Here is a 27,307-nt window from a genome sequence, read left to right as displayed (position 1 = left end):
AATTCATTCAGACCTCTTTTGAGAGAGTTTGACCTTTCCAAAGACCTCGGCCATTGACATCCAAGGCAGCGGCAAGCTCTGCTCCCTACTCACTGTCAGCGTACATTGGGGGTGACTCCTGCTGAGGACCGATGTCTGCCACTCTGCTGGAAACCTTTCTAGGCTGGGAGAACAGAGACAGAAAGGACTCACTTGTACAAGAGCCCTGCAGTGGGTTTCACAGCATCTTGCCAGTCGGAGTAGACAGGATTCCTGTTTTCATTGTCAAACCACCCTGAGCTACCATCGATACCGCCAAGTCAACGGTTACTGCCAATGCTGCCTTCGGCATTCACTCAAACTCGAACCACTGTATTTGCATCATAGAACTGGATTGATGCCAAAGCACCCCAGCAGAGTCTTATCACCTGTCAGGCTTGACTTTGAATCACTGCAGCAGACACAGCATCAAACTGCTCCTGGTGATATCTTTGAACTGTACTGCTTGATGCTGCTTCAGAACTGCACGGAGCATCCAACCTAACCCAAGTGTCATTACGAGTCCGGCGGTAGCCGTGCCGGAAAAACCGGCAGGCTGCTGCCGGACCCGGAATACTCCACCTCTGTGATTGCCGGAATCACCGGGGCATTACAACTCCGGTGACCAGGTAATTCCAGAGGCGGAATTCCGTAAATCCCCATTCCCATGGAGTCCTATAGGACTCCATGGGAATGGGGACAATGGAACCACTGGTTCCGTCTATGACAGAGCCGGTGTTTCCATTTCTGCCTGCAGGCGGGTGGCGTTACTCCCGCCAGGTCAGACCTGGCAGGAGTGACACCTCCCGCCTACAGAACTCGGAATCAGCCGGTCCGGAAACAACGGTGGCGGATTTACCGCCACTGTTGTTTTCCATACTGGCAGGGTCATACTGAGGCCCCATGTCTGGATCAGCGCAACTCAACATCAACTTAACCCGCAGGCACAACCGCTTGAAGCCCAATTCAACACCATCAAACTGCCAATCATTGTATTAAGGCACTTTTGAGAGGTCCTGGCCCACTTTGTGGTCCCTACAGACTGGCTAAATCCTTTTTGCATCTTTCTCCTCCAAGAACATATCCCTTTTTAACTCCTTATTGAATTTCTTGACTATTTTTGCTCCCTGCTGAAAAGCCAGAGTGCTGCACCATCACATTCTGCATTGATCTGTCTTTCCTCTACAGGGGTGTTTTTTTAATAGTTATTTGTAGATTGGTGTGTTTGATTAAAGTATATATATTTTTGCAGATCCTTGACTGGATAATCCTTTTATTTTGGACTGTTGTGATTGGCTGTTTTGCTTGCTAATGGATCACATCCACACCCCTTCTGAGATTATAGCTCTCCTTCCGCCAACGTTACTATAAAAAGCAAAAGGGATTTATCTCTTAGATTGGCCTGTTTTACCTTTATGATTGGGATCACTGTTGGTTTGTAGAAGTGCAGGGGCAGAGTAGGCAGTTTAGGCACTACTCATCCTTATAATCCTGCAGAGCAGAAGTAATTTCATCACAGTAGGGTATATGTAATAGATGGGGATTTGCTTTTTCCAGCTATTGCCATTTGATGTTCATGCAGTACCATTACAGCAGTGCTTGGCAAATTCCTATCTACTGACATAAAAACCAGAATTGGTGGCTTTCCCAAAGGCATAGCTCTAAACCTTGTGTGGCCCCTGGGTGGGTGAAAATATGCAATTTTGTTCTGGGCGGGTGAAAGCAAGCCCATTGACTTATATGGGCATATAAGTGGCTTGGCAGGTGAATGAGCTGATTATATGGAGGGTGACACCCGACAAAAGCGTGTGAGTTGAGAGGTATGGCTTGGTGGGTTAGAGAGCTGCTTGCATTGAAGTTGTACCTACCAAAAGCGTGCGAGTTGAGAGATATGGCTTTGTGGGTGAGAGAGCTGCTTACATGGTGGGTGACAGCCGCTAAAAATGTGTGTGTTGAGAGGTATGCCAATGCTTATTGCCATTGTGCATGTGAATATTATACATACCAACCCTTCCGATTTAGGCGAAGACTCACGGTTTTCCTGTCAAAAATGTTGCTATTTTTTACTGTCTAACGCCAAAAATATTGCTAACCCCAAAGCAGTTTAATGGGGAAATGTCATGCTCCCGATAAAATCTCCCTCCCAGGCGATACAAATGGTTGACATGCATGGAAGATTCTGCTAGAAACTGCCACCGATTTAGTTAGGCACAGTTGAAATGATACGATTTTTTTAAAGCATGTAAAATACCCTAAAAAGTTAAAGGAAACTTTTCAAAACTGACCCACAAGTGTAGTACTCCTACAAGCCCCCTATGTCTACGCAAATGAAAACAGGCGTTGCTCTTCAAGGTAGCAGCCAGCTGCATTCAACAAAACAGAAGAAAGACAACGTCAAAATGACCTCCTTTCAATTGAGCTTCAGCGTGACGGCCATTTCAGTATAGTAGAATTTCCGATAATACTGATAGGTTTGCATAGAAAAGACGTGAACTGAATTAACATTTTGACCGGTAGTTCATTGTATCGATGTAAAAACAATACCCTAAAAAAACATGCTTTGGAAGAAAAACAATTACACATATTTATACATTATATTGCATTTTAATAGTACCTACGAACTCTGTAAAATATAAAAAAAAATAAAGATATTTCTTGGACAAAAGCTTACATTTCACGAACGTGTTCACTTTACTCTCTTCAGACAAATTAAGACAAGATGGCCGACTAGTTCGCTATTCTCTCCAATAAACAGCTCTTCACTTGTCCGCTGCAGAGCTGCTCTCTCGCCACCGGTGTCGCTATGTGCAGTTCGCAAGCTGACACTCGGGCTCCAGTGGATGTCAGCAGCAGTGCGCAGGCCTGCCTGGTGAGAGCAGGGGCTGCGAACAGCGGCTGCTGCTGCTTCAAGGTGAGATGTTATAGCACTGCCGCTGCCACAGTGTCCACCGGAGAGAAGGATGGGAGCGAGGCGAGGGACCTGCGGCTAGCAGCACTGCTAAGCCCGGGGAAACCAGCCGCTAGCAGTGGGAGATCCGGACAGGTAACATGCTCACCAGGGGGTGGATCTATAAATGAGGGCATCTCCTGGCAAATGCACACGCATCATCTGGTTGTCATGTTACCTTTTATGTGTGCATTGTGCCACGGCTTTAGTAGCCCTTTGGGTCTGTTTTGCATCTTCACATTGCGGGTGGCATTAGTGTCCGGTGAATAACAGAACTAAGCTGAAATTCCAGTTGCTTATTGTAACTATTGTCTAATGCCATGAGTTGTTTTCTATGGGGATGCAACGAGCTCATTGGGTATTTTTAGTTGCCCCCATACGTTATATCCGATGCCCTGCACTGTCGCCAGTGAAAACTTTGTACACCTGGTACATTATTTTTGTACCTGGTACTTTTGAATGCACCCTGGGGAGCTTTAGGTAATCCTACTGTACATATTTCCGAACGCTCTACCATTGTTACTCCACTCTTCATCACCCCCTTTCCATTTGCACAGCCCTGTTCCCTTAGTGTCCGCTCCCCAAGATCTCCATTGACTGGGGAATGGGGTCGCGGTTGCCCTTTACTGGGTTAAAGTCGGCCCCATCCCCAGCGTGCGCCCCCTGTGCAATCGCCCGGAGCCAGCCTGACCTTCAATGAAAGGCTGCAGCCGGGAGCGTTGCTGGCAGCTGTACGGATATGAAAGCGCACACACTGTGACGATTCATCTTCCGCAAGAGGAAGAGATGCTCATGAATGAGGCCCGAATGTGCCAGGGTACTCATTCTACACAATGACATATCATTCCACAAATGTCTGCCAACTGTTCCTGTTCATGCATGCATGTTTCGCAGTTTATTTTTCCGATAATGCATATTACTGCACTATCTACGTATATTTAAATACCCGTAGATGCAGATTAACAAGGTATACAGTTTGACTACTGTATATCAGACCCCAATGTAAACCTGCTGTGGGACTCTCAATAGTAATAGCGGGTTTTTAAATAGCGCTTCATTACGAATGTATCACACTTCTAAGTGCTGTATTGTGAGATGTTATCGTTACCCAATTAAATGGAACTCAGGTGATAGAGCTAAAATGGATGAAGGGCAGAGCCAGTCCTGCCGGGATTCTAACTTGCTAAATGCATGCTGGTTCGTGCACTCGCTCGCTCTCCGAGTAGTGTGTTTAAGCTGGGAGCTGTCCAAAGACACGTGCCCATTGTAAACGGATACAGTAGGTGCATGCGCTACATTTGCATGCAGGTTGTTTCTGCGACGTCCGGGGGCTGCTTTACCAAGAGCAATTCAGTGAAAGGGCATGTGCTTGAAAAGAGCACCCCGTATATATGTATGGGATGTAAAGCGTGAATCTCGCTGGCAAGTAGCGGGACGATCATGTGCTCCTGCCACAGTTAGCAGGATGCAGGCCATACGATCAAGGCATACGTCCGATGGAGAGAGAGATGTTTTAGTATTGCCAATTTCCTACGCTCTGGAACCTAGCTGTAACTTTAAATCCAGTGTCGTAAATGGTGATAATATTTATTAATAAAGCAGTTGATTCTGATGAGGGTGATTCTGATGAGGGATTAAACCGCCAAGCCAGCTTTGCGCCAGCATGTCCATGACGAGTCACCTTTCTGGCAGCTTCATTTGATTGCCTGTGTTTTCTTTTCTTACTCTTCTGCTTGACTGGAGGAAGGGAGGGCAGGGACCTGACGTCACTCGTGACGCCGTCTGACGCTGGTGCGCGCTGCCTCTCAGCACCTTGGAGAGCAACAGGACATGAGTGAAGGACAATGGATGTGAAGGCGCCAGCTCCCACGCACACCAAGCCGAGGTCGTACAGATTAACTGTGCGTTCGCGGTGTTTACTTCAGGTTCACCAAATCTGTGCGCGCTTGCAGGCTCACATTACTACATAAACAAGTGGACGATGGCCCTCGTGGCTCGCGCTCTCGTCTTCTTACAGAGACTTAGCGCTTGGCGAGGAGGAACATTTGGGCGATGTAACACCCAGGCCCGGCAGTTTAAGGGGGATTTTTCACAACAAAGATATGCGTTTGTGCGTTGTAGAAGATGGGGCAATTAACGAACTCGAATAATAAAAAAAACATGCTGTCAACAGGAGGAATTTGATGTGCAGGTAATAAGTGAACGTGTTGTGCAAGTAACAGTGTACTTATTGCACGAAAACCGCACCACCACCACCCCACCCGAGAAAGTAGGCAATGCAAAAACATAGTAAAAAAAAAACTACAATGAACAAAGGCGAGTCAGAGTCTGGATGAAGCCACGCTAAAGGTGGGCACCAAGTAGGTAGTCTACCCTGGGCTGGTTGATTGTCCCTCGGCTGCTTGTAAGCACATTTCTTTCTATGCACAATGAGGAGGAAATCCTTCCGTGCCCTGCTAATTTTGTTGCATAATCAGAGCCCTGATTATCTATCTACCCTCTTTTACTGTACTGCCGAGCCTGGCCTCTATAGCAAAACACTGACTGCAGACCTATCTCTCCTTATACACAAGCTACAAAGCCTGACTCTGCTCTTCTCAGCATAGCCTGTTAAAAATGTTGGCAACCATGTTGTACCTTTTCTCCTCTGCGTTGTTACTCTGAACTGCAGAGCGTGGTCTCTCAGCTCCTTTATAATTACAGAGCCACAAAATATGAGTCTGGTCCCTCTTCTTCCATGTCGTGCTGGCTTTACCTTAGCCTTTCTTTGCCTTTGTTATTTGGAATGCAGAGCTGGACTCTCTGTTCCTTTCTCCTTTTACATTTGCTGCAATACCTGATCTATTTTCTTCTCTCAATGTTACTAGGAGGCCAGCGCATGGGTCCTCTGCGCTGTTACACTATTCAGAGCCCCGCTGGCCTTTCATTGCCTCTCCCTTGTCGCAGTGCTTGCTTGCTTAGTACCTACCTCCTTTCTTGAACACTCAAAACATTCTCCCAAACAAACCAATGGCAGCTGCAGTCGGTTTTAACTTTTATTTGTTCCATGTCTTGAATTGACCCCTTATTTCTATTGCCCATGTTGATATACAATCTCCTCTGAGGGCATCGTATCGTATGTCCAGTTGAATGGGGTGAGCATGGCCTAAGGACAGTTATGGCATTGGCCCACTCTCTACTGCCTGTGGCTGCAAGGGGTTCTCCTACCCCAGACCCTTTATTAGAAAGGGGCTTCCTGCATAGACAAACGGCAATAACCTCTCCTCTGTAGTGTGTGGGGTGCATTTAAAGGCCTCCAACAGAAGTCCCTTTCACATGAATAGCAAGATTTTAAACATAGAAACAAAAACGGCCTTGCATTTGTTTTTGTTTTTCAAGTAAAGTTAAAGAGCCATGTGGACCTGTCATTACCAATGGACAAGCAGCATTTTAATTTACAAAAAAGAGGAATCAAAGATCCCTGTCATATGGAAAACAGGATTTTTAAACATTGAAAACGAAAACGGTCTGCACATGTGTGTGCAAATAAAATCGGCTTTAAAAAGCAAAAGTGTAAACACATCCCTACTCACAGAAAAATGGCAGGAAAACAAAACATGTTGTCATGGTTGACAAAAGAAATGCATATTATGTTTCACCTACAAAACTACAGTGACATTTGAAAAGCCACTTTGTCTTCATGGAAAATGTCAGCCCAAGGCAGACCCTGTTTCTAGCTGTGGGCAACATTTCACAAAGGAAAACTCCCACTTCCAGCCTGGATGTGACATCTCCCATCTAATGACCACATGCAATAAAAATGCCCTGCTAAAGGCGTCAAAATTCAGTGTTCTCCAGACTTGCTGGCTCTGAAAGCAGGGACTTCAAGGAAATTCACCCTTGGCTGGAGCACAACTAATATGTGTGAAAATGGGGGCACCCACTTCAAAGAGCAAGCTTCCAAGACAAAGGAGACTGATGAAGGTACAGGCTGACCCATTGAAAACAAATGGCCGGAAGCAGACATTGGCATTTGTGCCACAGGAACATTCACAAGTTAAAAGGACTATTATCATTTAGGCCTTTTTCTCAGCAACCATAATGTGGATTGATTTGATTTTTGTACCATTTTCTATGTAATTTCTAGGCGATTTTAGGGCTATAAAATTCATCTACCTGTGACTCTGGGAATGGTAAGGGTCAGTTAGATTAGGTTTCTGGCTGATATGAACACATTCCAAATGTGAGATTTGGTGAGCAGTTGGAAAATGAAATTAGGGATATGCTTAACCACTTACATATTCATAACTGTTGTGCTTTTTATAGAAATAGCAGAAATGTGTCATGTGGGCGTGCTACATGGTACGGATTTGGTGGTCGGCTTCTCTAATTCTCCATAATTGGTTAAATCAGAAAATATATTTAGTATGGCAGTTGGTAGAAACATTCTGAATTGTGATACATAAGTCGTTTTTTCCAAAAAGTTGAAAGGAGAAAAAAGGGCGATTACAAATGGGAATTGCCACATGTTGCTGCAGTCCCGTAAACAAATCCTGACTTGGAGGCTGGGTTAAGAGGAGAGAGAAGGGCAACTGTCCAATCCTAGTGGCAGGGATTATTGCACGGTACTTTCCCAAGATTATAAAATTGGTGATGTCATTGCTGCTATATAAGGTTGACTGCAATAGGACAGAGGACACACAGAAAAAGGAGAAAGGCAGGACATAGAGAAGCGACAGACCATCAGGACGGCTGCGGAAACTTACCATCTAGCAGCAGTAAGGAGACACCAGGGGAGATTGCTGAGAGTGCATCTCGGTGGAGCTGTCTGTCTCTAGGAAGGCCTCAAAGCTGACTGGGTCGTATGGTGGAAAGCGAGAGGCCATCTTTGAGAGTGGAGTGACCAGACCCCTGCCCTATCTTTCCAGAGTGTCCTGAGATGCAGCTGGCTTTCCTGAACTTTAAATAGCGGCTTGCTATGTAAACAGAACTGAGCCCGGGAAAACCAAAAGTTGGAGTCTGCTTGCCTTGAATCCTTTGCCTTTATAGTGGGCAGGGTGGGGGCAGAACTGTGTACATCCTTAGCCTATGTAACCAAAAATATTAATTTGATTAATTCCCCATTTGGCAAAACACTACGGGTTGAATTTTGTTAAAATTTGAAATTAACAAAGCTCACTTCCCAGTGTGCGCTGAAAACTATAGTCTATAATTTAATTGGGTATTCCTTGTTGTCCAGCTGACCCCAACTTCTTTAAGGAAGAGGGGTGTTTTTGTTCTTAAATCAGTCCAACCTTTTTATCCAGCTTCCCCAACACATGATTCAGTAAGATGGGTCTGAAATCCAAAATTCCCCAAAGCATTCCAATGTTTCTGTCTGACTTCCCAGCTTAGACCAAAGCAAGGGGAGGAGCGGGGTGGCCTGAAAAACAAAGCAATACATTACCTTGTGTTTATTATTTTGTGAATTGAAATTGGGAGCAAGTGTACAATTGTGATTGTGTTCTTTTAAACTCATTTTAGTGATTTATTTATGCTGAGAGAAGTTCATTGTGTTGTGCCACGGATAAAGTGGTGTTTATGATATTTTTGTGCTAATTTCTGTTAATGATAATTTAAATAAATGCCTATATATTTCCCATACACCGGCCTGGTTCTTGGCTCATTGTTAGCTCAGGGGAGATGGATCGAAGAGGCATGATATGTGTCTGAGTTAGGGTTAAAAAAAGAACCTGTTAAATAGTTTGTTGCATAACCACTTGAGTGGGAGGGAAGGAACTACCTGTGTTGAAGGTGTTTTCTCAATAAACCATTACAAGTGGGAGTAGTTTTTATATTTTTGTCCCTGGCAGTGTTTTCTAGATATTTTCCTCTGTGTCGGTGTTGGGAACAGGTACACGCTCATTCTGGGATAGGGTTTGCCCACTGCCGGAGGAAGGCCCTGGCAGGAGAGTCACTTAGCAGTCCCTGCCCAGGCTCCATCTATCTGGGCATAGACACTGAAGGGCGGGGCCCACTCTTTTCTTATTCTGGCCACTCGAGATGCAGCATCCTGGATCTCCACGCACCTTCCAGCAGCTCATGGTGGGCCAGCTCCTTTGCTGTGCTGCCAGACCATTTTCCCCTGAGGACTTCCAGGCCATCTCCTCACCATGGCTTCCCTAAACTCACAGGCCCGGGCAGGTAGGTTTCTTCTGGGCTTCCCATCTGCCCTGTATGGTCTGGGATGTGCTGAAAGTGGTTCCATGTGATAATGTCCTTGCAAAAATGTTGTCTGACAAAAATGTCGCCAAAAAATGGCAGTGGTTTGCAGGGACATTATCACATTGAACATGTGGGGGACACCCCCGCAACCTCCAAAACCTTTTCTTTTTTTCAACGGGTGCAAGGTACACCCACGCAACTCCCACTTCCCTTGACCCAATATATATGGTCACCACATATAAAATCGTCACAGCCTTTTCCAGGCGACTATATGTATCGGGACCATATATATGGAAATAATATTACCGGATACACTGAATTACCCCTGCAGGCCGCTGCTATCTTTTGTCTGCGCTATGCTGCTCACATGGCCCAAGTGGGAATGATTTTATAGGCCTGTCCCATAGGGTACTGTGGTGGGAGACACGCCACCAGGCATCCTTCTTTCTTCCCGAGCCGCACCATTAACGCGGCCGAGACATTGCCTTATCCCCGGGTCGCACTGCTCATGTGGGTCATGACAAGGTGGTCTTCCGGGAATGTTCTGACTGGCCTTCGTGCTTGCCGACATGCCTCTCAGGCCTCTTACACCTGGGCTGCACTGGGCACGCAGCTCAGGCTCCATCTCCAGGATAGTCACCCAGCACATGTGGGCCGGCCTAATAATGTCTCTAAGGCCCAGGGAACAGCTGAAGGCTGTGACCCCTAGGAACCCTCACCTCAATCCTCCTGCTCCCTATTTTCCTCCAACATTTATTTTTCTGGTTCCTTCTCTCCTCATGCAGGTTGCTGGTCAGTCCACAGTTTCTGAGTTGGGGGACCTGCCTACTGTTTCCTACATATGAAGATTCCACAAGAACGTTATGGTGGTTTTAAAAAGGCTTGAAAAAAAGCTTTCACTTGAAATGTGAAAGTAATATGGTTAATTTGAGCAAAGTCGCACATTCCGCCACATAGTAGCCATCGCTGGAAGTTCACGTCCAGTTCCAAGCCATATCAGCAAGACATTGCGGGTATGCAAATGAGCAAATTGCAAAATGTCTGTCTTGGGTTGATTAAGCTATGCATAAAGTAGCTCTGCCCTCTAAGACAAAGACAACAACCTTCGGAAAAAGGTTTGCACTTGGGCTCATTTGCATACCCACAATGCCTTGCTGATGTGGCTTGGAACTGGAGGTGAACTTTCAGCGATAACTAGTAGGTGGTATTATGGAATGTGTGACCTGGCTCAAATTAACTATATTACATGTATATATGCTCAGATTTAACACAACACCCTTGAAATTCAGTGGATGTGGGAAGTCATGACCAGCTTAACTGGGTGCACTCCTGTTGATGTCACCGATAATGCCATGTCCCCCATAAGGCTTTTTTGAAGGTCATGAATCCCGTCTCCTATAATATGTATGTGCTCATGGTCTTTGCAGCTGGAATGCGCTGAGTTAAGCTGGTCATGACTTCCCACATCTGCTGAATTTCAAGGGTTTTGTTGCGTTAAATCTGTCCAACTTAACTGCACCTTAACTAAAGTTTTTACTGTGAATTGCAAGGGTTTTGTTATACCATAGTTTACGTATAGGCCACTAGCCATGACCTTCAGCCGTGTCCACTGTATATTAGAAAATGCTACCAGGCCAATAACAATTGTCTTTGGCCAGTGGCTACCGCCGAAGGCCATTTCCACTGTACATGTTCCCCCAGTATGCTTCTTTGGTCGTGGTCACTCTACATATCTTTCAGGCCCACTTGCCAGGGCCAGACCCCCAATTAATGTTGGCCTATTGGGCTAAGGGATTCACAATCCTTACAGTTTCCCTCTACCCGGCTCGCTTTCTGCAGAGTCTGGCCTCAATACGGAGTTCAGCTGTATCCTTGCCTGCAAGTGTATTGTCTCACTTTCTCCCCCCATCTCATTGCTTGCAGTGGCTTGCCTCTCTATTCCCCTCCACCATCTAACTGCCTGCTGAACGTAGCATCTCTCTTCTCGTTCCTGTTTTACTTCTTGCAGAACCTGATTTATTTTTTTCTCTCCCCCTCCCACTTTCTGCAGAGCTTAGCCTCTCTGCTTCTCACCCGTTTCATTTGGTACAGAAAGAAAAAGAAAGGGGGTGATTCTTCAGGGGATTATTTAAATATCCACGTTATCGATTGGATCCAAACTGTCAGTTATCCATGTGGTATTAAGATTAGTATCAATATTTTCTTCTTTATTCATACCGGAGACTCAATGAGTGTGTCCTACTGTAACTGAATGGAAAAACATAGTATGCAAAACAACAAAGAAAATATACAAAACAAAAACACACTTTGTAATATACAATAACAACATAGTTGACCACTGAGTACTGCATTAGCAAATAACTTCTAAAACAAGCATTGATTAAGCCAATAGTTTTGTCTGTTGTATGGTGAAATTATCTTCTGAGTTCATACACACAGGCACATTAAAGATATGTGGGATTTGTGGAGGGAAAAGCAGACAGGGTGGAGAGAAGGTGCAGGGGTGGTGGGGGTGAAATAATCCAAAATGGATGACTGATCAAGGACTGAGTGAGGGTGGTGTGTCAGTGAATGATGGAGGGTAGATGAATGTTTAACGCTATGGGGCTGGATGGGTGAATACAAGATTTTGAGGGTGGACTAATGAATGAACGTTTTTGGGCGCATGATGGTCTGAGGATGTATGAATGGATAAATGCAGACATGTGATATGGAAGAATGGATTATTGAATAAGCATGTACAGATGGATAAATGAGTGTGAGGAAGGGTGAATCAATGAGAACGTGAGGCTATGAGAAAGAGTGAGTGGGAGGGCAGCAGTGTGAAGGCTACAGCAAGGCTGCATCATGTGACGCCACTGCACTGTGTAGCGTACAGGAAGTTACTCTGAGCATGCGCCACATTGTGCATTGGTATGAGAGCGATGGCAAATGCAGTAACTTATTGAGAACACAGAACAGTACCACACGTGAAGCTCTTGCAGCAGCAGCCAGCCGTTCCTGTTTCCACGGGCTGGATATGTGGGCAGAGTGATGGGTGCACTTCAGCTGCTCCTTCCCTTGGGATGCGAGCAACTGACACTGTTGTGTCCCGTCCAAACAATGGCAGAAGCAGACTTTTGGTGCCAAGGGATGCAAGGGCACCTGAGGAGGCATCAGCATGCTAAAGGATTCAAGGTCAATGGCGGCGGATGAACATTTGTAGTGGAGAGGCATTCATATTTTCCCGGAATTAGATGTAATGACCAAGAGTAACAACGAGGCCCTAAGTCATGTAGTGGTTCAAGGCAGCCACCCATGCCCCCAGGATTTTCTTAAACCAGTGAGTTGAAATGGTCATTTTCCACCTCAAAGTTTTAGGAAAATGGGATAAGAACAATCCACTTTACATTTGGTTCTCTAGGGTAAGGTGGGAAAAAATCCAATGGATGCCAAGTCACAGTAAACCCTTCAAAATAAAATAATCTTCCATGTAATGATCAGTTTTCTATCTTCTCTGGGGGATCATAATTCAAGAAGCCTGGCAAAGGTGGCTTACCCCACGTCCGAGCATGGCCAAGGTCTGAAATGAGTGACCTCGCAAGCAGTGAACTGCCACGTGCTGAACATGCTTGTTACTGCTCCCCTCAAAGTGGAGACTCGATCGCCCAATCATTTTACATTTATGTTTTTCTAAACCAGACTCATAAGTGATGACATAAGGGGCGTACCAGGATGCAAAGGAGGAGTTCACGGTGGGCGGTCATTGTGCTTGTCCTCCTGGCTCTGCTGCTGTACCTATATTATTATGTGGACCAGGGCAAAGTTAGAGAAGAACAGGGGGGGACGTGAAACTGTAGGGAATGGCAGAATCAGGAAATGCTATGTTTGGGGGATTACTTACAGTAAGAATAAGGAGGTGGATTGTTACATAACTTCATGTCTGTGCATAACAATAACATGCGAGAAGCATTCAAAGTAACAATTTGTTTGTACATGACATCCTTTCCTCCTTTAAGATACAGCACAGTTACTTATAGGGCTTCCAGAAATGGAAACCTATTTATAGTGCAGTTGGACGCAAAAAAATCCCAATTCTACCCTAGCAGCACATTGACCAATCAGCACCCTTGTTACGGCTATTAACATTTTCTTCAATGCATAGAAGATGGGTACAAACGTACACATTTGAACGTGTCGTTAAATGTATGGAGATGGCATGAAGTAAGTCTATTCCCTGGAAGACATCATGCAGCGTATTTATTTTGAAGAAAATGTAGCTCTATTTTATTCCTAAAGAAGAAGCATAAGGATGCATGTACAGAGCGCTCAAGGCGCCCCACGTTCTGTGCACATCTGTTACTGCTTCATATAACTGCATGCTGGGGAAATTATCAATAAAGTACTACAAGTACCAGCCTGCAAACCAAAAACTAGAACTATCCAAGATGTAACACTTTCAGAACTCTACGCATGCACAATACTCTTTGAAAGTAAGCATCTAAGACTATGAGTGTTTGAATGCTGACACTTCATTAGTATAATTATTTATAAATAAACTCAGTTCCACACACACCACTGTGAATTCCTCGTTAAGAGGCATTGGCCCAGACAAATAAATATTCCTCATGCCTTGCTCAAATGGCCTTGTCCTGAGGAAACATAGCCATGATCCCATATCACAGGCAGGCGTAAACCAGAGGGAGCCATCCCTGGAAGCGCAAAGCTGTAGGACAATCCACTTTGTGTAGCTGTCAATCTGCCTAGTCCACCCCATTCTACCCAAACTCCAGCAACCCTACACCCCACTGCGTGAGCTAGGGTAATTAAGGGGTATCTTTTATGAAAAGTGCACTTATGAGGTAAGATTGAGAAAATGTGCTCACTTGAGAAATCACGTTTGAGGTTTCATCATGACATTTGCCATTCTGCTCTTTTTCCAGCACTAGGCTGATGCCTCAATACAAGCTTTGAGCTTTGAACTCAAAAACAAGAAACCTGCATAAGTACTGCTTTTAGGTGACCACGCTGTGTTTTAAAAGTCTTTTTAAATGAATTAAAATAGGTGCTCCCAATTATTGATCACTATAATTTGTCATTGCAGTCAATTGTCGACCATTGAAGTTGTAGTTTAACAAGTTTGGGGCCCTTAGGATAGTGATTCAAAATAACGGTGTGCTCAACTATAAGAGTGCATGTTATATAAAGTGGTAGACACCTTCAGAAAATACATTTACAAACATTTTTTGTAATATTTCTTTGATGCTTAAAATAGTACAATTTATGCTGTGCTAAATACATTTATTCCTAACAGTTGTTAACAGGCCCTACATATGACTGATAAATTGTCATTTGATCCTAAAGAAAGCTGGCAACTAACGATCAAAATCCTGTTAGCCAAAACTCGAGTGATCCTGAGAAATCAACACTCAAATGGTTTCAACCATATAAAAGTTGACAAAATACTAGTGTCAGTTTCTTTCAAAATAACACAGAGGGATATTGGATGCACATTTTCCTCTTGTGCTTAATATATTTGTTGAGGGGATGAGTTATGCACTATTTTAAATGTGTTGGTACAACAACAATGTGACATGACTTATTTTATTTGCATGTTTTCAGACATAAGATATTGATTGTATTTATATGTTCATGTTGTAACACGATTGTATAACATGTACACTAGATGTTCCTATGTTTGTATATTAAACATATATTTTTGTTTTTCTATAGTGTAATTTAAGCCCCAAAATAATTGTTTTTGCTTTCTGGTCCTCTGTCACCTTCATGCACTGCCTAACTCCTTTCCACTCTTCCCTTTGTTACATTTTCTTTATTAGCACCTTCCTCCACCAATTTTACCATCCTTCCCTGTTGTTACCACTTATTCCTTCAGTGCCCCTCTTTCTACACCTCGTGCTACCACCACCACCTCCTGCATGCCCCTTTCTTCACCTGTTAATGTCAGTCTTCTCTTTAGTAGCACTCTTTGACGGTAATCCGGTGCAGTTTCCACTGAGCTGAAATAGCATTAACGCCAGGTCTTTCAGCTGTATTAGTGCCGCATCACAACCTGGCATGAAAGTGTGCCCACTTCGGCGGTAACTCTATTAACTCCTGGAGGAAACAGCACCTAAGTAAGGGTTACCACTGATCCTTGCAAATAGTGCTACCTCAGGCGATTGTATCGCTAATAGCGCCGCCGGAAATTGCATCATCGCCAGAAAAGGAAGCAATGCAGCGGCCATTTTTAAAAACGCAAACCATAAATTATCTCCACTTCCTGCAGCCATCCAGACCTGGAAACAATCCAGAATGTCTCCGGAGAGGACCAGAGGCAAGGTGCCTGAAAATTGTCTACGAAAATCCAAGTTTAGTGAGGGGAAGCTCGTGATGTTCACAGATGAGGTAATTGCCCACTGTGATGAACTATATGGCAGTCGACAGCGTAATATCACAGGACCGCGCAGCATAGCCATCTGTCATGCCATCTGCCAGAAGGTGACTGCAGTGCCGAGTGTACCCCGTGACGGAGAGGACTGCCTTAAGCGGTGGAATGACCTGAGGGTCAGAGTGTGTGGACTGCTGTTACAACACCACCAGGAGTCCCTGGCAACTGGAGGAGGCACTTTGGAACCACTGGTCCTCACCACCTGGGAGGAAACGTGCAGCATGGTGCTGGATATGAGGGAATTGAGGGAGTCAGGGGTGCAGAGGTGGGTTCCAGCAGCCAGGAGGCAGGTGGTGATTCAAACCACTCTCCCAGCACAAGTGCATTCACAAATGACAGCCTAGCAAAGGATGCCCCAGTGGACAGGGAAACATGTCAGCCAACCTAGAAGCTGGGCATGCCAATTGGGTGGACTGACAGGGTGGCAAATCAGCCACCCTCCACAGCAGCCATGGGGCAGTGCACCAAGGTCACCCCTGAACGATACAGCAGTGGGAAGAGGTGGGTAGTGACCTATCCAAGTACCATGCACAGCACACCCCTGCTGGTGCACCCTGTCCCACCGGGATTGTGGTGCGTAAGCAACTACGACACCATGCAGCAGTCACACCAGCATGTTGCGGGCCCAGTTGGCTTGCCCCATGTTGGCATGACAGACAGGCCACAAGGAAGTACACGTACCCTACACCGACATGGGCTCAGCTAGCCAATCACTGTACACTGCAGCACAACTGAGCTGGCTGCACAGCAGTGCCTCATAGAGCCATGCCAGTACCATGGAGTAAGCCACCACACCCACAAGGTGAGTGCCACCCAGGGAAAGGATGTGGGGGCATGAAGGACCAAAAGCATGCATGCCATACATCAGCTGCCCCAGCATGGACACCCTGCCCTCCCCACACACAGGCCAAAGACCAACTGGCCATGTGTCACAGACTCATTGCCGCAAGCATCCCCATAATGCTGGGCCCACATGCAATCTCCCCTCACCAACCATGCCCATCTACTCAAATGTGTGGAGACCCACTCTGTACCATAGCAAATGTGTCTTGCATGTCAACAACCGTGAGGGGAACCATACCTGACAACATTTCCTATGTCCCCTACAGGCACTTGTGCATCGCCAGAGGCATCAGCGCAGGGTGAGAGGGCAGGCCATCTGGGAGTGGCACACCCACGTCCCCAAGGTCCGCCACCACCACCACGCAAAGGTGCATACAGGCTATGGCGAGGCAGATGTTCCGTCATGAGACACTGCAACCTATCAGGGCCAAGCCGACTACTACACAGCCCACCAGAACCACCACAAGGCCCACTGCACCCACTCCCGCAGCTGGAGGGTCTGACACTGAGGCCACACCTCCAGGCGGGGCAACTGTGGAGACAGGGAGATGACCGAAGGGGTCTCGGCACTGTCTGAGGCCATTCGCTGGAGCATGGGGGTCACTCTCCAAGATATCTGGGGGCCAGGCTCCCCCTTTCCAGTTCTTCGACTCTCACAGAGGAGTCTCAGCAGAGCACACCAAGGCCTCATTGCCAGCAGCATTTGCACCCAAGATCACCAGGGGCTGGCAAGGGGCGGGGGGAGAGGCCACGGATGTACTCCACATCAAGACACTTATTGTTCTGAGTGGCCATGCTGGGAAGTTGGTGGTGGGAGGAGGGGGGGAGGGTAGTGTGCTGGGGAGTTGGTGGGATGAGGGAGGGGAATAGTATGCTGGAAGTTGGTGGTGTGAGGAGCGAGGGGGGATCATTGGGGAATTTCATATCTTAAAACGGTTAAACTTCATCAATGCGAGGACATTCCTGATTGTATCATTGCCGTGTGTATTTTATAAAGGTGAGTGTCACACAGTTGGGCATGGCTTGTGCCATGTGAGTGAAAGTGTTGAGAAGAAATTGTCTATCAGTCCCTGTCATGCCAATCTTCCATGTCTCACGTCATCTCAGGCAATGCGTGCATTTGCCTCTGCCACAGGCCCTGCATCATCATCCTCTGGGTGTGGCGTGTCCACGTCAGGGGGTAACAGAACATTTCTCTTAATTTTTGCCTAGGAATATCCAACAATCTTTCATTTCTTTTAATTTACATGTTTTTAAAGTAATTTCAATTAATGAAAAAAATACTTAATTTCTTGGAACTCCATGTTCAAACCAACTTGCTAAATAATGAATTGTGATGCTGTATAATTTCTACAATAATTGGACTATCAGATCAGAGATTATTGAAAATTACATCCACCAATAAATATTAAACTTTATTTGAACATGGAGTTCCAATAACTTCCTTTTTTCATTAATTGAAATTACTTAAAAAATATATAAATGAAAGGAAACGAATTTAAAGATTGTTGGGTATACCTAGGTAAAAATAGTTATTTTAACTCACTTGACACAACAAAAGGGTTTTCCCTTATGTAAATGAACATTTCTCTTCAGGCAGATATTGTGCAGCATGGCACACCCAAGCACAGGTTTACCCACTTTTTCTGGAGCATACATCGGGGCTACATTGGTATGGTTGAGGCAGTGGAAATGTGCCTTCAGGAGGCCAAAGGTATGCCCGATGCGCACACAGGTCCTGCTGTGAGCGTGGTTGGAGGCATTGTCCTACACTGTTTGTGGATCACGCACAGGGGTCATTAGCCAGGACAGGTGTGGGTATCCGAAGTCACCTGCATGAGTGGAGGCACAGGTATTAGTCACAGTGTAAGGTGTAGATGTGGCCTTGCACAGTATCAGGGCAATGCATATCCTGTGCATGCAAATGGGCCTTCATTTCACACCATGTGTCTATTCAATGTCTCTGCATGCTATGTCACTTGTGTCATGCATTGTTTCTGCTTCACATGACCCCTGTTCCCTTGCAGCATGTGTTACATAAGGTGTCTGTCAGTGACATGTGCAGCTGACATGGTGGCTGTCATGTGGCAGTTTATTTCCACTGAACATGTGGCAAGCTGAGTTTCCCATGGGCCCTCCCTGAGCATCTGGTGCCACCGGGTGGCAATTGTGGGTTGGTCCCACATGAGTGCATGGCTGTGGGACTGACAGACGATGTGGCCATTTGTCAGCATAGCTTTGGTTAGTGCATGTTACACTTTGGTACCTGTAGTCATGTTTGTGTTTATAGTTGCTACTGTATGTGTACATCAACTTCTCCATCCAGGTAAGTCTGACATCTACATGCTCCCTGGGCTGTACTGTGACGTTGTTGTGGGAAGTGGTCAAGTACAGACTTTGCATTTGCTTGTCATGCCATGCTTTGTGTAGTTATTTGCACACACCCCTCACCCCATTTGGACATGTACTTCACAGCGCGTACGTGCAGGTATTTCTCCTCACCCACTGTCCAGGTCCATAGTCCTCTGTGCCTCTCCATGTATTCTGGCAGTGTGTTGTTCCGTAGGACCATGGATTCGTGGGTGACACCAGGGTAGCTGTTACCGCCGGCTGTAATAGCGCTTGCCAATTTTACCGTCCGCAGTATTTGCACCGGCACATGATCCGGCGGAGCCGTATTGGCAGTGCTAATTCCGTTGCCTCCACTTTTAAGGGTTACAGCCAGACTTGTGATGAGGCTCTTTTTCTCTACTACCATCTTTATCACCTCATTTATTTTCACTTTCTTCCTGCCGCCATTGGTATTTGATATTACCATCTCTTCTGCCTCCTTCAGAACTGTATACTATGTCTCTATACTTCTCATCTCCTCCAGAGTATTACGTTCATCACCTGTTATTACTACCTAATTTATCTTAATACCACCACCACCACCATACAATCATGATATGACTAACGCCTCTTTCTCAATACTACCTCCACTCTTTCCTGATGTTTCCACCTATTTCCTCTCACCACCACCCTCCCTCTCTGAAATCTTCCACTTTCAGCCTTCACGACCCCTCTACTCTCAGATCTCTCCAGCCTTCTATACCACTCCAGCCTCACCTTCCCCAATACGCTCCAGTCTACAGCATTCTCCAAACCTGAGCCTCTTGCTTCTGCTGCCCAAACTGAGCAACTGACGTTGGGTGCTTATACAGTGGTTTCCTACATCCACCTGGGCTGGACATCTATGACGGTCTGCACCTGTAGCTTGCAATTGGTGAGGCTGGAATGAACTGTTGTCCCATAGAGTACTTCGGTCTGCTTTGGACTTGAGGGGCTATAAATGAACGGTCTGCCACCTTAGATTTTAATCTTCCTCCTCTGACCCTTACGAGGTCTTCTAAAAACAGTGGGTAATTTACAATTTTGACCTTGGGGTGCAGAGAACTACAAACCTTGTATCAACAGGATGAGAATCTCTTGCTGGGAACAATGCTTCTGTAACCTTGCTTCCCACGCTGAATCTTCAGCATTTGGAAGTTGTGGTTTGGCAACATTGTATCTGTGGCGCAATAGGGTTAATTACAGGTCTCACAAACCCCTTGAAATAATTTCATTTGATGTACCATATGAAGCCGTAATTATATCAAAACGATTGCTGCCATTGCTGAATGAACAGAATTGTTTTCCCTTAAAGAGATAGACCTCTTCAGTGGTATACCTTTGTGTCTGCTCGGTGGGAGATGCATGCTTTCTCAGTCAGAGGGGATGTTCGGGGGGTGTCCTAACATTGCCATGCATGGTCTGACAATGGTTTTGGGCAGAGTCAGCACCTTGAGGGATGATCTGCCCTAATGGGGTTTTGAAAGACTGGGCCCCCAACACTGGCATGTGGTGTGTCCCTGTGATTGTCCCCTGCCATGTGACAGGGACCAAGGTGGTGTTACCAGGTAATATTCTCCATACCGCCCGTGAGCCCAACATCCACTTCCTTGGGATGACACCCAGCCCCCTGAGTCACCACCTTTGAGATTCCCAGAAACAAGCAGGGGACTTCATCAAATCTTGCATAGATAATTCTGCAAAGCTGGGTCAGACAAATTGTTCTCTTACAAGCTGCCTACAGGAATAAAATCAATGATTCATGACTAATATATCGTAATGGGTGTACATTATTAATTCTGACAATAATTGGTTATTTTATTTCTGACTCCTAACTCTTTATGGTTGAACATTCGATTACCCCGCCTTTGTGCAATTTCACCACCTATGCACCAAATAACGTGAGTCCCCCTCGATTCAAATTATTCCCCTTCTGAAAATGAAGTGCCATTCGGTATTGGGGACCAGTCACCCTGGGTTATCATACTAAATTTCTCCATTAGTCTGATTGTAAGGAGGCTGATCATACTACCAATGTAGAGCATATTATAGGGTCAAATGAAAACGTCCATTCAATCTAAGTACCAAGATGGGCATGTTGCTTTAATTTATTCAATCCATAGAAACGGCCATTTCAGTGTTTACATGTGAAGAGTCCTTTTCGGGGACTACTTAGCCAACTGGTATTTTCTTCTTCATCAGATGAATCTGTCATAAAGGCACTCATTTCTTTTTCAGTTTTTAAGACAGCCGAGTGACTATGAAATACATTTATCATATTGTGTGTTTGATTACTATAGGTAGTAATATATTTTATAATCTACTCAGATAAAGTTTCTTTACCTCTGAACTTTCTTCTCCCTTTACACATTTCCCAGTTAAGTCTTCATACGGGTCCTTGGTTTTTCCAAACACCAGTCTGGGTATCACCTTTCCTTAAACCTCAGACAGATCAATGTTTCCTTCTTACAAAAGTCATTATTTCAACTGCAATTCCTCCTCTCACTTAGGATCTCAAAATGGGATTACTCACTTAGTGGCATTAACATGGCCAATCTAAGCATGCAACATTGCATTGCAGGAGGTCAGTTTTCCGCACAAAACCAACTCAAGTTCTTCACCTTTACCCTTAAGATCTAAATTATTAACTAAGATCTTGCTTGTTTCATATATAAAGTGTAAATAAACTGTATTCTGGTTCAAATACTCAACATATTCCTCCAGGAAAACAATGTCACCATCTCATAATAGGAATCCATCATCTGTGTAGCGCAGTGACAGCACCACATAGTGCATTAACTGTGCCACATTATTGCCACAGGCCATGTTTGCTTCCCCACCTACCAAACAAATTTGCACAAGAGGTGCTGATGTCTGTACACCTGAACTGCCTACAATAACCTTCATCATCCATAAAGAAATGATTCTCCAAACATTAAATGAACATTTCTTTGACCATACAATTATGGTCAATGCGTCCTCTGAAGGTTTGCTGCATTTTTATTGGCGAATGATATAAGTCATTTATAACGGGCCGAGACACACATTTTTCTAGGTGCCACAAGACAAGGGAGGGAAGACAAAACAAACGATCTTACTAGGTCTTGTGTCATTCAGATCGTGCAAGTGCGAAAGGCAAGTGCAGGGGGTGGAGGGAGAAATGGGACCTCCCCCAGGCAGAGGAAAGTGAGGAGTGAAATCATGGCAGCATTTCTCCGAGTAAGTGCAGCCAGGGCAGCATGGCTCTGGGTAAGTGCAAGGAGTCAAGGGACTGCTGGTTACAGTTTCAGCCTCTAAATGCGCGGTAGGCCCAGAGGCAGTGCGGGGGAGACTTGTCAGGAAGGTCTTTCACTGAAATTGCAGTTTTTATTTTACCACAAACAGTGGAAGGACAACCCGCGCTGTTCCTTACACCCCGTCCTCACACACCATTATATATATATATATATATATATATATATATATACCTTACCCCAACTTACCATCTGTTTATGGTAAAAGAAAATCACCAAAACATAATTTTGCAAAGTTGCCATTCAGCAATATTGAGCAAGACCGGTTGATGTAGCTTCCTAGTATCATATTGAGAAAATAACATATGATGCTAAGGCAATTCATATTCGTTATGCACATGTACACAATGCATGTCCATGGTACCCAATATTTAACTTTCATCTCAAGGGATTGCATTATTGAGTAACAATATGTGTGTAGTATGTTTGATGTATTTAGACAGTGTCGCTACCCATGAGGCTAAGAAATTGTTTATATAACTTTATATTCTCCCACAAATTAAGCACATTGAGGAGACAAGTGGGCTTCCCAAATGATTAGTAAAATATTTTTGGATCTTAGGTAATTGATAGATGTATGCAAGATTGGAAAACTTTAATAGAGAGAAAATCTGATTATTCTGCTGACAACATTCCCAATTAGTACAATTAGCCAATCCTTTCTCTGATCATGGTTTCAGATGTGTTTGCCACCTCTCTTGTGACCAGCTCATAGCATGATAAATCATCTAGTTGGAGCACCATTTCTCTATTATATGTATCCCTATTCCACACATTTTCACCTTTCTCAGATGGTTTGATGACAATGCATTTGCTTGAACACAAAATTCATTATCTCCCTCTGCTCGTGTGTCAGTATACCTCAGGGAGTCTTTCAACCCATTATTCAATATAATACATTCTTCAAACTGAAAGCTCAAATGCTTGCACTTTATCTATTGTATTCTTATCCTGTACAGAACAGATGTGTGTCTTCAGATTGAGAGGTCATGTTGGAATGTAGAGGGACATATAACCTCTAGGTATTTCCAAGGCAGTTCCGTTGAGCCACTTGAGGCACAGAACTTTGAAGGGGATTCTTAATCAAATTGGAATCCTGAGTAATCTCCTAGTGTAGACACAGCCGTTGAATGACAGCTTTTAAAACTTTTTGGAGTTTTGAGTTGGGTGATCAGTTAGGCCAGCCTAAAGGTAATTACGTAATCCAAATAGGTTTTGATTAGAGCTCCAACCAGCACATGATAGTATTTCAGAAGGTTGGCACAGAATAATAATAATAATAAGTTAGCATTTATATATCGCTACGAACCCTCAGGTATCTGAGTGGTGCTTATTATTACCCACGGTGTGTGGTGTTCATTTATCGACCTCGGAAGGATGAAAGGATGAGTTTGGCCCTGCCGGGATTCAATCCTGCATCAGCAGGCTCCGCACAGATGTCAAAGCGAGTGCTCTACTCACTGTGCTATCAGACCGGCTAGAAGATCCCGTTGAAGACCACTGAGCTGACTTGTTCATCAGAGTTGATATCATTGTGTACGAAGTAACAAGGTTATTTGCTTTTTTATTTACTGTTTTTCTAAAGCATGTTGAGGCAAGGAAGGGTGCCTACATTTCAGAAGGTGTTTGGGATCAGGAACCGTTGTGCAAGAAATAACTGTTTCCCTTCCAGTCCTTGGCACACTACAGTGAACTGATCTTCCACTCCTTAAATGTGCAAAAATAGCTGTGTGTCATCAGCATACGGGTGAAAAAAAGCAGATTGTGGAATCTGAGAACGTTCATCAAGGGTTTGTTGTAGACTTTAAACATCAGTGGAGAATGAGAAGCACCCTGGGGACACCACAACTGGCACATCTTGAGATCAGATCAATAAATACCATTTGAATACCTCATCAGAAACAACAGCTACAGAAGGTGGTTGTATGTGATATAATCGCTTGAAATAACACAGAGGGTGACTCTATTTCTTTTTAAGAGAGGCTCTAGCCACCCTCCCCAACATATTTTAGGATTGATGCAGTTATACAAACAGACTCCAGTCCTGGAATATTTGGGGAAAGTCTTGGATAGTGCCTTTAAAAGAAATACCGTGTCACCCTCAATGTTATTTCCAGTGATTGTATCAATGTATACCCAGAGGATAATCCATGAAGCAAGGTTCTTTGGTCCACTGTCTCAAAGTCAGTAAGCAGGATGAGCCGAATGGATATGAATAGGAAACCATCACCATTAACTCCGAACAAACAGTCCCCAGACATTCACAAGGTCTGATCTGTAAAGTCAAGAGGATGGAAACCAGATTTGCAATGATATTGTAGGGCATGACTTTTTATGTGGCGATGAAATTGCACAGTAACTTCCTTTTCCAGGATTTTAGCTATCCCGGGAAGGCCAGCCATCGGACAATGGCTGCTGACCTGGCTGGTGTTCAAGATGTGTTCTTTTAAGACTAGTTGACGTTTTAGAAGTAATGTATCCAGTACCTGGCCAAATACTAAACTATGCTATTTGATCCAGTGCATCCTTTGGTGGAAAAAAGACCATTCACAGTTGCATGGTAAACCAGAGTATGCTCTGCTTCTGCCATATTCTATCATCCTTTCAATGCCCCGTCTTCAATCGACATGTCTACCTTTTTTGTTTCTTGTTTGAATGGACATGCCAAAATATAATATGCATTCACGTTCAGTGAGAGTTGTTTCATTGTGCTTTATTGCCTAGTTTCCTAGCACTATCTTTAAAAGTAGCTGGTGACTTATGAGGTAGTGTAGTGTGTGCTCCGTGTTGGTTTGACTTAGTGTTGTATTGTTTTGTGTTGTGTAAGTTCAAAAGCGCACACACACACAATTTCTGGCCCCTTCCTGTTGGATACTTTTTTTGTTTTTTGAATTCAATGTAAACTTAAACTATATCCCTATAAATGATTAGTCTGACCCCAATGCTGAACCTCACTGGCTCCTGCAAACTCTTTTTCACTATAGGTTGTGTGTCCATCTCTGCAGTATTTCTTTTTGTTTGGACTGAGGCCAAAACACAAGCAGTGCCTGAATGTTCTATATAAACAAATTAAATTAAGTTCACATTTATAAATATAATAAAAGGACAGATGTATTTTTGTCTCTGTATGTTTGTCCGATGCAGTACCTTCGCCTGTTGTCACTGCTAGAGGGAGCTGGTGCCTTAGTATATATAGTGGTCCTACTGGGCTAATGTAAGCCTGCACTTTGGCCTGTGTACACTAGTTTATAAATAAGTGTGGTGGAAATGTGAAGAGCAAGTGTATTTCTTTCCCTTAGTATGTCTTTGCTTTCTGAAGAAGGACTATTGAACATTGTAAGGAGGTTGGAAAAGCAGAAACATTGCCTTTGCAAACTCTTGAGAGAAAGATAGTAGTCATTAATTTTTAGCTCATCTGTGTCAATACAGGACATTATGCAAATCTGTCTTCTTCCGACCCCATAAAAGGAACACACCAGCTTGAACTGTTAAGCAACATTGCCCCAGAAGGCAGCAGAAGGTATCCTAAACCTATTTCAGCCTTATTATTCTCCATAAATAAGGCATTGCTTGAGTCACTCGGGGACCCGTTCCACACAAAAATTGGTTAAATGAAAATATACATCATAAAAGCCTCCTGTACTTAAACGTCAAATCAGTACACGCAGGGCTCTAATGGCCTCTCCAACCATTATTGCCAAAGCAGCCAGTGACCATTGAACCCTGGGAATGTGTACATTTGGTGCTTCCTGGTCCACACTGTTTGGGGTTTGGGCAAACCTCTTCGTTTTTTTGCTGGATTTAGTCTCAGTCACCTAGATTTGATTCTGACCTGAAGTTCTGGTTAAATTAACACATCATTCACACTATAAGACCTGGTCCTGGAGAAGGGTGAACCGAAACCTAAGACAACCTTGATTCTGAAAACAAGATATAACATAATACTCCTTATTTAAACATTGTGGGTGTTTATTTACCCCATTGTTTTGAAAACGCACACTGTAGTAGACTGGTTAAACCTGTGATAGGATTATATACTGGGGCACCAACATTATTGATTGCATATTGTTTTATGGTAAATTGTCATTGTAGTACATTTCTAGGCAGCGTGTCTGTGTCTGCCCGGACTCAGGTCATATCATGCTGCCACCTGGTTCCTGTGAGATGTGTTCCTGTGAGATGTAAGAATAAACATCAGTTTTCCTTTAATGGCAAATAGAAATTCAGGAACTGTCCCAAGCTTCCCGATCTGACCTCAGTCCACTATGTATTAAAAAAGGGCACAGACTCACCAGCCTTGATTCCTGTTATTACCTCTAGTTTATATATTTTCTAGGCTCTGGCATGTTGTGACAATCCCCTCTTGAATACCTCACATACCGCTTCTCCTTTTCTTACACTCTTGCTGTGCTAGTTAATGTCTGCTTAGCTGCTCATGCCCTTGCAGTTTACGATCGTATTGCTTACGTACACCAGGGGATCCTCTGTATGACTAACACATGGATAGGGAAGACCTCTGTCTCACCTTGGCAACTGCTGTTTCTCCTGGCTACAATATTGTCTGCCCCAATCCCCCTGTTGCTAAGTATGGTGGGTTACCATTAGTCGTTAAGCACCCTCTTCTAGTATATGTTACTCCTTTTGATTCCCCTGATCTTTGCAAATTTCTTTTCACAAAAACACCCTTCCTAATCGGATCAATGTTAATTTACTCACAATGTGTCGACTTCTATTTCCTAATTTTACAATGATTTTTCTGATTCTGTTGCATCTCTAGTCTGGCTTTCATCTTACTCCTCTTCTCATTTTGGTACATTTCAATTTATGGGTGGGTTTCACCACCACCCTTACTGCTAAGGCAGCTCTGGATAATTTGGCTTTTTTTGAATTGCCATAAAGGGCGTTTGGGCCCACCCATATTTTGGGCCTTACTTTTGATCAACCCCTCAATTATCAGGTCTCCTGTCACCCTTGCTCTTCCTTGTTCTGATCACAATTGTTTCTTCCACTACTTCCAACCAGCATGCCCAGACTATTTTTACCGATCAAAGGAAAATAATTAACCCATTTGTTCTCTCCACATCACTTTCATCTTATGTACCATTTATTAGACCTTTTTGATATGGAATCTGCTTCTGATTCCTTCAATCAGTGGACAGACACCACACTTGAGACTCTTGCCTGCTTACGCGATGCCATGCCCGCCCAAATCTGACTCTTTCT

The 27,307-nt window shown here is 44.4% G+C and overlaps 1 protein-coding gene across 2 annotated transcripts in view; it reads left to right on the top strand.

The window, feature by feature from the left end:
* The first annotated feature begins 2,826 nt into the window (after positions 1–2,826).
* NRSN1 (neurensin 1) overlaps positions 2,827–27,307 on the top strand; it is a 211,017-nt gene continuing 186,536 nt past the window's right edge. Inside the window, exon 1 of one of the 2 annotated variants that reach the window (XM_069613572.1) lies at positions 2,827–3,061. The gene's annotated coding sequence lies outside the window, so the exon portion shown is untranslated. The remainder of the gene's footprint in view (positions 3,062–27,307) is intronic. The other variant, XM_069613573.1, reaches the window with a different exon arrangement.

Source organism: Ambystoma mexicanum, chromosome 5p, assembly GCF_040938575.1.
Source record: "Ambystoma mexicanum isolate Mex_15411 chromosome 5p, UKY_AmexF1_1, whole genome shotgun sequence".
Lineage (NCBI taxonomy): Eukaryota > Metazoa > Chordata > Amphibia > Caudata > Ambystomatidae > Ambystoma > Ambystoma mexicanum.
Note: the sequence above shows the minus strand (reverse complement) of the source record. Positions and strands in the feature narration are given on the sequence as shown.